This window comes from Vitis vinifera, chromosome 14 (genome assembly GCF_030704535.1).
Source record: "Vitis vinifera cultivar Pinot Noir 40024 chromosome 14, ASM3070453v1".
In the NCBI taxonomy this organism is placed as follows: domain Eukaryota; kingdom Viridiplantae; phylum Streptophyta; class Magnoliopsida; order Vitales; family Vitaceae; genus Vitis; species Vitis vinifera.
Window position 1 is genome coordinate 17,272,573 of NC_081818.1, and position 11,850 is coordinate 17,284,422.

An 11,850-nucleotide genomic window follows, 5' to 3' on the forward strand; every position below is an offset into this window, starting at 1 on the left:
TCTTCACGTCAATTGACAAAAAAATGATAATCCAAATTAAAAGGCCATGCCGAAATATCCCATTGTAACAATTATTTCAAATAGATATTCATAGCCCATAAAACTTGTTATTGTTGTTGTTGAGGTCAAATATAGTTCTTGGCACCATCATACAACATGATTGTGCCAAATGATTTGTTATTACATGTATATCAATAGATAAAAAAAAAAAAAAAATCAAAGAAAAAAATAAGTACAGTCAGAAGAAAACATTTCAGAAATATAAAAAATTTACAACTCCTTTTTAACTTATTGATTATTATTTTGAAGAGAATTTTTTTTACATAATTTTATAGCTTAATAAATAAAATAATGCATTAATACTAATATTATATCCAACATTTATCAAAATCTAATAGATTTTAGAAAACATAAAAAAAACTAATTAATTTATGTCTATTATTGAATTATTTTAATAAGAAGAATAATAAATTTTCATTTTTATGAGAGAAAAAATAGAAGCATGGTGAAAGTTTCATTGCTTTGAGATAATGTTCTCTCTCTCTCTCTTTTTTTTTTTTTTTTATAAAAAAAAATCTATATTTATATGTTAAGAAAATTATTTTATTGAGTGATAACATTCTTTTTTTAAATTTATACATATTATTTTATTTGTTATACTTCGGTTATATTTTTTGAACCCTAATCACACTTTTTGTATTCAAATCACTAATTTCATACCTCACACATTGTCACCTTCTTTGTATCTTACATCTTTTACACTTCGATTATATATTGTTTTGCATGTAAGGCATATTTTTTGTGCACATATTGGTCATATTTTTTGTAGCTTAATATTTAGTTACATTTTTTTTATATCTTACTCACATTCTCTGTACCTTTATCATATTTTGTGTATCCTAGTCACATTCTCTATTTTTGGGTTATATTTTTCATACCTTAATACTTTAGTTGTGCTCTTTAGGCTATAATTTTCATACCTTAGTACTTTTGTAATGCCCCAAACCCAATTTAGGGGTAAAATCATAATTTAGAAATTATTAATTAATTAAAGTAATTTAATGAGGTAAAAAGGTCTTTTTGTATTAAAAACTCCTAGATATAAATTAGTTTTTTCCTACCTTCTCTATTCAGAAAACCCTTTTACACAGAGATCAGAAATATCAGAGAGCATATGGCTGACGATTTGGAGGTTTAGGGTTTAAAGATCAATTTTTTAAGTAAGATTTTTAATCCTTAAATTAATATTTTATATTCATTAATTAGTTTTGAACACTTTAGATATTCTTTGGAATATCTCAATTTTGATTAGAGTTCATTTAATTAATTTATAGGTCAAAAAGATTAAAAATTTATAAACATAGTTTGATTTATTAATGAAGATCGATAGATTTTGATTACTCAAATGAATAAATCTAGAAAAAAATAATAAATAAATAAATAAGAGTAGCATCATTTTCTAGAACAGTGAAGAGAAAAAATAATAATGTAGATGTGTGTCGTGTAGCAAAGGGTTTAAAAGAAAAAAGAAAAAAAAACAAGGATGCGTGTGGATGTCCAAGAAGAAAGAAACAAAAGAAGAAAAAAAAAAGTGTTATTATTATTATAATAATAATGGGTGTAGTTGGTGGTTTGGAGTAATGGTGTTGTGGTTAAGTGACAGTTGGATTATGGGAACAATAATAATAATAATAATAATAATAATAATAGTTTCTTGTATGGGTTTTAATTTAATTTAAGTATATAAAGAAATAAATAGTGAGGGTAAGATTAGGAAAGAAAATGAATTTTACAATAATTTGGAAACTCAGTAAATTAATTTATTATTGTTTAGTAAGTTGAAAATAATATTGGGTAGTAATAATATTAGCATGAGAAATTAATTAGGATCCTTAATACTAAATAAAATGTTTTTAGGATTGTCAAATTTTTACCTTTGGATAATTGTGTATGATATTATGTTAGGTGATGAGCAAATTTGTCAAGCTAAATACTTCAACTTTTTAAGCGCTTCTTCAAGGTAAGGGAAATTAATGCAGTAAAATAAAATAATTTCCTTTTTATATTGTATTTTGAAATGTGTAAAAATATTATTTTTATCTTTTCGCATGGATCAAATATGTGTTTTGTATGAAAAGTATATTTGAGAATCTTCTTTATTTATGAAAAATGAAAATTTTTGGAGATATGATATTTTGTTTTGCAAGTTTGAATTAATGAAATAAAGTATTTGACTTTGGTTCCTATGGCCCTAGTCAATGGGTTAGAATTGTTAACATTTCTATGGCCCTAGTCAACGGGTTATAATTGTTGACATATTCGGCTCTAATCAACGGGTTATAATAGTTGATATTATATGACCCTAGTCAATGGGTTATAATAGTTGACCTTATGACCCTAGTTAATGGGTTATAATTGTTGACATTTGGTTTTGTTCACCTTAAATGAAACAAATTTGAAACTAGTTACTCAATTATGAAGTCCCACCTAATTGGGCACCATTTGTCATATGATAACCAGAGTAAAGATATTTTGAATGTATTCGATTTGGTTTTGATGAGAAATTGTTTTGAAAAGGATATGAGAAAGTTTTGTTGAAAAGTTTGAATGTATTGTATTTTGAACTCAAAAGTTTTTGTGAAAATAAGTATATGTTATATCTCCTATTTGCAAGCATGATTGAAAATGTTTAATCCATGAAACTGTATTAAGGTTCCTTATTGAGCTTTGAGCTCATCCCCCTTTGTTGATAATCTTTTAGGTAACCTCAGTTCGAGCGAGTGACCATTAGGAGGGAAATTTGGCTTTATTATGACATTTGTTTAAACTCTCTTTATGTTGGACATTGTTTAGATGTTAAAACTTAATTTTCCTTTGAATTATTTTAAGTTTGGAGTTATTTGGACAATAACACTTTGGTTGATGTATTAGTTTTTTTCTAAAGTTGATACTTGGAGATTTTATAATTTTGTCTTACTACTCTAAATAGGAATTTGGTAATTGGTAAATTTTCAGTTACAATACGAATGTTTGTGTCGTTTCTACTTTGAGACTTTGGGCTTGAGGTGTAAAATAACCGTCATGCCCTTGGAGTGGGTTGGGTTTTGGGGCGTGATAGAGTGGTATCAGTGCACTAGGTTATGATCTTGTTGGGAACTTGTTTTAGTTTACTTTGGGGATAAATGAGTGACGCATTAGTTTAAGTTTTAGTTTCATCTTCTATAAATTCCTATTCTTCCTTATGAATCTAATTTGTCTAATTGGTTTTCTAGTGACTAATTTAGTTATACCTAATGCTTCATAGGATAGCATGACACCAAGAACACCAACATCTTCCCAAAACAGTAAGGCTAATAATGATGTACCTCCTCCACTTAAGGGTTTGCCTCCCATGAATGCAGAAGGACTTTATAGGTATCTTGAGACTTTAGCTGGTTTGGTTGAGCGTCAGGCTAGAGCTATTGAGACTCAAGATCTTGGACAACCCTCATCTTTTAAGGGTAGCTCATTTGATGACTTTAAGAAGTTAGGTCCTCCTTACTTTTCTGGCAGTTCAGACCCAACGAAAGTAAAAGCTTGGATTCTTAAGACAGAGACATTCTTTGATGTTATAGATTGCTCTGAGGAGCAAAAAACCTCTTATGCAACATTTATGTTAGATAAAAAAGCAAATTATTGGTGGCATATGACCAAAAGGCTTTTAGAGAATCAGAGACTTATAGTTTGGAGACAGTTTAAGGTGGCATTTTACAAAAACTACTTCCTCGACGGTGTTAGACGACAAAAAGTAGGAGAGTTTGTTCATTTGGAACAAGGGGATATAATGGTGGCCCAGTATGAAACTAAATTTATAGAGTTGACGTTTTGCTCCACAATTGATTGATAAAGAGGAAGAAAAGGCATTAAAGTTTCAAGATGGATTGAAGTTTTATCTGAATAACAAAATATTTATTTTGAAGCTTAGTGTCTATTCAAAGGTTGTAGATAGAGCCCTAATAATGGAAAAGGATAATAAAAAGCTTCAGTAGTATAGAGAGCAACAAAGGAAGAGGAGTAGGAGTGATAATGCCCATGATAACCAAGCACCAAAAAAGGTTTGTTTCCATTGAGAGTCAAATAAAAGGGGAAGTAGTGCAAAATTTAGATGTGACTTGTTCTATTTGTGGTAAAAAACATTGGGGTAAACCTTGCTATAAAGAGTCTGGAGCTTGCTTTGGTTGTGGGAAGCATGGACATATGATTCGGGATTGTCCAGAGAATAAGAAGTTTATAATTGGGAAGCCTAAAGAGGAAAATAAGGAGGATAAACAAAAACCTAGAATCCAAGGGCGGATGTTTGCTATGACTCATGATCGCTCGGATTTTTGTCGTTTATTGGATCGAAACAAAATTTATAACCTAATTCACTATTCTATAGCAATTTGTACCCGATCAAAAAGTGGTTTTAGTACAAACTACAGTAGTATAGTAGTTTTTAGGTATCGTCCACAAGGATGGATTATTCTTGGTAATTAAGGCTTGAACGAGATGATAAGAAATGATGGTGATCAAGTGAAATTTACTTGAAATTGCATGATAAAATCTCAAGATAGCAATGTATTCAAATTGAAATGAAAATGAAGTGTAAAAGAGAAGAAAATTAATAAGATGTGAGATTCTCGGAGTTAGGATTTTCTAGAAAGCAATTTCCATGGTGAATAGGTGTTGAGATCTAATTTTCATCAAGTTAGATTGAAAACCTAAATTTTCATCTAAACCGATTTTTGATTTAGCTTTAAATCTAGATCTAATTTCTCTTCAAATTAGGTAATCTAATCCAAGAGATCAATTCAAATCATATATTCACTTCATCTTAAATTATCTTCCGATGATTCACACAATGCAACTATTCAATCTCATCAAATCTAGCATTAAGAATTTGATGAATCTACCTAGCTTGCATTGTAGTAATCATCCAAGACAATTTGAAGAGAAAAATCCCCAAATTTCAATTAATCAATCAATTGGATCAAATTACCTTTGTAATTCAAGCTTAATTCTCTAATTCACCATAGATCTTGCCTCTAGATTCTCCCTCCTCAGAGAAAAACGAGATTTAGCCACTCATACTTGGAGATTTGATCTCACAAGACATGTTTGGCTACCGAGAAAATGAGAGAAAATGAAGGAAAGTAGAGAATTATATCGAAAGAAGAAGTATGAAAAGTTCTACAATTAGAAAATGTATCAAAAGTCCTCAAATGAGTCAATCACGTTTCTATTTATAGGCCAAGGTCAAGTGGACACTTGGCATCATCTAAGAGGTCTTCTGGAGGCTTCTTCATCAAGGAATCTGGAGAAAATACATTTTGGCACGAGCCCCTAGCAATTTCGCATGATGATGCGAAGTAGAAAATCCATCAACTGCATTTTCGTCTTACTGGAGTGTATCGCATGACTATGCAAAAATTTCGCATGGTCATGCGAAATCACTTTTCACATTTCCCTTATATGCTGCAGCCAAGCCTATTCTGTTTCATTTCGCATGACTATGCGAAAATTTAGCATGGTCATGCGAAATTGAAAAACATGCTTTTTTGACTCCTCCTTGCAATTTCTCCCATTTCTTCATTTTTAATCCATCTCCACCACTTTCAATTAAGCTCCAAATCCCAATCCAAACCGATTGCATTGCTTCTTTCATTATGCATTTGGATCATCATCAACTTTATTTGTTTTCTTCAATTTGATTCATCTCCTTTGTCACCAATTTATCAAAATCATTCCTTGAAATGACTCCAAAACTTCATAAAACTTGTTAGTAACTCTTGCAAGGGCAAAAACATGTTAATTGAGTGTTTTAGGTATAATTACTACTCAAAAGATGTGAAACTCATGAGAATTATTATCTAAAATATGCTCTTTTTGAGTAGTAATCAACTCATCATGATGCTCAAGCCACTTTTGATGTGGCGACAGGTACTATTCGAATTTACACTTTATTGCTAGAGCCTTGATTGACCTAAAATCAACACACTCTTTGTTTCAATAAATTTTGTTGGTTTGTTGGATATGCTTGTTGGTAACCTAAACTTTGATTTGATTGTTGCTATTCCTATGGGACATTCTATTGTTGATAGTATAATGTTTGGAGGTTGTCTTTTGATGAAGATGTTAGTTGACTTAGTACTTCTTGACCTTTAGGATTTTGATGTGATTTTGGAGATGGATTGGTTAGTTTCCTTCTATATCTTTATTAATTATTTTGGTAAAAGGGTGATTTCCATATTCTTGACCAATATAAGTTTATTTTTAAGGGAAATCATGTGGTTAGACCATTGTGTAAGATATTGGCTTTATGGGCTAGTTCCTTGCTTAGGAAAGGTTGTTAAGGGTTTTATGCCTATGTGGTGCAAGATGGAAAAAATACTATGTTCTATTATTGTCTGGTTGATAAAGGTCTAGTGAAACAGTCTTAGTATTCGAGAGGTCACTTAGGAAGTAGATGAAAAGATAAGAGAAAAACATTTTCATTTATTTCAAGACTCATGTATGTCAAGTTTAGAAGACTAAATTTCTGTTAAGGAGGGGAGGATGTAATGCCCCAAACCCAATTTAGGGGTAAAATCGTAATTTATAAATTATTAATTAATTAAAGTAATTTAATAAGGGTAAAAAGCTCTTTTCAATTTAAAAACCCCTAGATATAAATTAGATTTTTCCTACCTTCTCTATTCAGAAAACCCTTTTACACAGAGATCAAAAAGATCAGAGAGCATAGGGCTAACGATTAGGAGGTTTAGGGTTTGAAGATCAATTTTTCAAGTAAGATTTCTAATCCTTAAATTAATATTTTATATTTGTTAATTAGTTTTGAACACTTTAGATATTCTTTGGAATATCTCAATTTTGATTAGAGTTCATTTAATTAATTTATAGGTCAAAAAGATTAAAAATTCATGAACATAGTTTGATTTATTAATGGAGATCAATAGCTTTTGATTACTCAAATGAATAAATCTAGAAAAAAAATAATAAATAAATAAAATAAGAGTAGAGTGATTTTCTGGAACGGTGAAGAGAAAAAAAATAATAATAATGTAGATGTGTGTCATGTAGTAGAGGGTTTAAAAGAAAAAAAAACAAGGATGCGTGTGGACGTCCAGGAAGGAAGAAACAAAAGAAGAAAAAAAAAAGTGTTACTATAATAATAATAATAATAATAATAATAATAATAATGGGTGTAGTTGGTGGCTTGGAGTAATGGTATTGCAGGGTCTTTGAAAGTAATAATAATTGTTAGAAAAATTGGGCTAATCCAACCTATGGTAATTACCCTAGAGGGGGGGGTGAATAGGGTGATGGTCTCTTTTTCCAAATTCAAACTATGTGAATGCAAGGGATAATTATTTGCAAATATATAATAAAATAATATAAAAATAATTGCATATAAATTAAGAAAGTAGGGAAGAGAGAATGCAAATACAAGATTTTTATAGTGGTTCGGCGCAACCCGACCTACGTCCACTCTCCTCTAGCTTCAATCCCAAGCTTGAGGTTCCACTATTTCAAGGCTTCCAAACCAAGCCTTCAAGCAATATAATTGGATTATGGTTCCAATCCACCCTCTTGGACTTTTGGCTCCAAGCACCCTTTACAATTCTCAAGAGATACCCCACTCTTGAGAATCCCTAAGTGATACCTCACACTTAGATTCTTCCTCTCAAAGATTTACAACTAAATGATCTCACAAAATCATTTGTGATTTAAGACAACGTTGGAGAAGGATATCATTAATTTTGGTCAGCTTTTAACCAATCAAAATTAAATTAGAATTGATTATGTTGATTTGATTTTATATTAGTTCTATTTGATTTCTTTTGTTTCAATCAAAAGTAGATTCATATGTTTGAAGAAAAAAAAACCTAACAACCAAAAAAACTTATCTTCACGTCAATTGACAAAAAAATGATAATCCAAATTAAAACGTCATGCCAAAATATCCCATTGTAACAATTATTTCAAATAGATATTCATAGCCCATAAAACTTGTTATTGTTGTTGTTGAGAGGTCAAATATAGTTCTTGGCACCATCATACAACATGATTGTGCCAAATGATTTGTTATTACATGCATATCAATAGATTAAAAAAAGAAAAATCAATGAAAAAAATAAGTACAGTCAAAAGAAAACCTTTCAGAAATATAAAAAATTTACAACTCCTTTTTAACCGATTGATTATTATTTTGAAGAGAATTTTTTTACATAATTTTATAACTTAATAAATAAAATAATGCATTAATACAAATATTATATCCAACATTTATCAAAATCTAATAGATTTTAGAAAACATAAAAAAATAATTAATTTATGTCTATTGTTGAATTATTTTAGTAAGAAGAATAATGAATTTTCATTTTTACGAGAGAAAAAAATATAAACATGGTGAAAGTTTCATTGCTTTGAGATAATGTTCTCTCTCTCTCTCTCTCTCTCTCTCTCTCTCTTTTTTAAATTCTATATTTATATGTTAAGAAAATTATTTTATTGAATGATAACATTCTTTTTTAAATTTATACATATTATTTTATTTGTTATACTTCGATTATATTTTTTGAACCCTATTCACACTTTTTGTATTCAAATCACTAATTTCATACCTCACACATTGTCACCTTCTTTGTATCTTAGTTACATCTTTTACACTTCGATTATATATTGTTTTGCATGTAAGGCATATTTTTTATGCACATATTGGTCATATTATTTGTAGCTTAATACTTAGTTACATTTTTTTTTATATCTTACTCACATTCTCTTTTCCTTTATCATATTCTATGTATCCTAGTCACATTCTTTATTCTTGGGTTATATTTTTCTTACCTTAATACTTTAGTTGTGCTCTTTAGGTTATAATTTTTATACCTTAGTACTTTAGTCCCACATTTCATCCTTAGTCACTTTTTTTATTCGTACTTTACCTTAATAATAGTTTTCATACCTAGTTCACATTATTTATACTAATGTCATTTATTTCTTTAATACCTTAGTTATATGTTTTCTACCCTAATTACATTCTTTGTATTTAGTCTACATCTTTCATATATTAATACCTTGATCATATTTTTTGTACATTAATACTTTAGTCACATTTTGTATATTTTGTAACTTTATCATAATATTCATACTTAGATCACATTTTGTACCTTAATACATGGTCACAGTTTTGTACATACTAATTAGAGCTTAAATATGCACTCCAATTGCACACAACGATTATGATTTATACAATATAATAAGTTCAAATCATCTAACTTAACTCAAATTGATGTTGTTAGGACATTATATTTTGCTTTTGTTGTTAGTAACTTTGTTCCTTTTCATTCTAGCTTAGGATCTTTTTAGACAGGGACTTACTCTTTATTAAAGATTTGAGATTGTAGTTTAATTAATCGGACCATCACAAGTAAGTCTGAAAAGGTTTGAGTGAAGACTAGTTAGTTTTTTGATGAGGTAAACTTGGATCATAAGTTTTAAAATTGAGCTAAAATGTCTAAATTAATTTTTGAAAAGTTGAAATTTTATTTGTTAAGAAAATTTTGTTTCTGGCCCTCTAAGCTCGTGGGCCTATATATACCCTATCAAAATGTGTTTTAAGGTCAGATGCCCTTATTCAGAAAACACCCTAACTTGTGCTACCATCCCCAAAAGTTCTTTGAATGAACTTTGGGTTGTTAAAGAGACTTGCATCCCCTTAGAGGCCAAGGCAAATCCATTAGAGCATTTAAGGTGTTGGTTATGGACGTGAATCGTGATATAGGTACTAGGGAGTATGTCTTAGAGTAAATATTTAGGTAAAACTATGTACTATAATTTAATATAGTGGATTTTAGATTTGAGATCTTAAACCCCATGGTTTTTTTTATCTCTATAACTAGTGTGAGGGTTTTCTATGTAAAAAACACTCTTTTCTCTTGAGTGTTGGATTGTTATTGATCATTCCTAATTTCTTACAAGGTTTAATTGTATTAAAAAAGATTAAGCATTCTTAAAGGTTTAATTGGATTAAAATTTTCAATTCTTAAATTAAAATATTTGAAACAAACCCATTCACCCCCTTCTAGGTGTTACCCTATTGAAACAAAGGTTTTTTTTTTTTTTTTTAATTGGTATAGGAATAAGCCTTTAAAAAAACAAGATTTTTTTTTTAACTATCTTGCTAATCTAGTATGGAACTCAATTGAATGTGGGATCTTTCATTACTAGTCCATCATTTTTTTTATGGGGATAACTATCCTCATTTAACGACTGAAATGGAATTTTTCCTAAAAATGCAAGAAAAAATGGTCTAGAATGCAAGGAATTTGGATGAGGACTCCCATTGAAATTAGATGTCACTGAAAGATCAATCGGTGAATTAAAGTCTAAATAAGAGCAGGGTAAACTTGACAATGAGGGTAGTGAGGCTAATGCTCAGGCTCCCTACAACATATTTAATGGGGTTAGTACTAGTGAGTTTTGTAGGATTGCAACATGAAAACGTGTAGACTTGCTTATATTATTTGTACTATATTCATATTTTTCACTTATTCTAATAACATGCAATCGTTTATTTGTTGTTACTATTATTATTATTATTATTTTCATTTTAATTCCTTTTGATATCATGGAAATAAGAAAAAGGAAATATGTTAGGATAAAATCCTTTAAGTATGACATGATGTAACAAAATGGGATTTCACTAATACATCTATTATGTTTTTAGTTTCTACCATTCCATCCTCAATTGCATTAATTAGTTATTTGAGGATTTAGGTATCCATCACTTGTATTGTATATGTCTTAAGTGCTTTAGGAGTTATACCAAAGATACAAGTTATAGGTTCCTTATAAGTTGATAACTTATTCATAATTGATGCATGGACTTAGACAATCCATCTGAGGCTATACTGCATTACCTCATAATTTGAGGAATAGCTTATTGTTAGAAAAAATTGTCTAATTCAACCTAAAGTAAAATCACCTTAAAGGGAGGGAGATGAAATGGGTGATGGTTTTTTTTTTTTTTTTTTTTTCAAATTTCAATTATGTGAATGCAAGAGACAATTATATGCAAATATATAATAAAACAATATAAAAACAATTACATATAAAGTAAAATATTAGGGATGAGAGAATGCAAATACAAGATTTTTATAGTGGTTCGGTGCAACCCGACTTATGTCCACTCTCCTCTAGCTTCAATCCTAAGCTTGAGGTTCATCTAATTCGAGGTTTCCAACCTAAGCCTTCAAGCAATGCAATTGGATTATGGTTCCAACCAACCCTCTTGAACTTTTGGCTCCAAGCACCCTTTACAATCCTTAAGAGATACCTTACTCTTGACCAACCCTCAACTGATACCCCACACTTGAGAATCCTTAAGCGATACCTCATACTTAGACTTTTCTTCTTAAAGATTTACAAATGAAGATAAGAAATAATCTCAAAAAATCCTAGTACAAAACTTAAGCTCAAATGATACAAGATAAACTAGGATTGCATGGTGCACCAATGATATGCAAGTTTTAGAACAATGGTGCCATAAAAAGCACTCTCCCAATGCTCAAATATATTCAAGAAAGGTTTTGGAAGGTTAAACTCTTGAAACAATGAAGATTGAAGCTTTTTTATAAAGGAGAAAAACCAAACTAGTTGTTGGGGGTTCCTTCGGTCGAGCTCCGGTTCGACCGGTTCACTAGCTGTTGACATTTAATACATGGTAGGTGATCATTGGACCTTGACTACCCCTTGACCGTCCCTTGATTGGTACTCAACCGGATGAGGCACAACCTCAATCGATCAAACAAGCATTTTGGAATAGAGAGA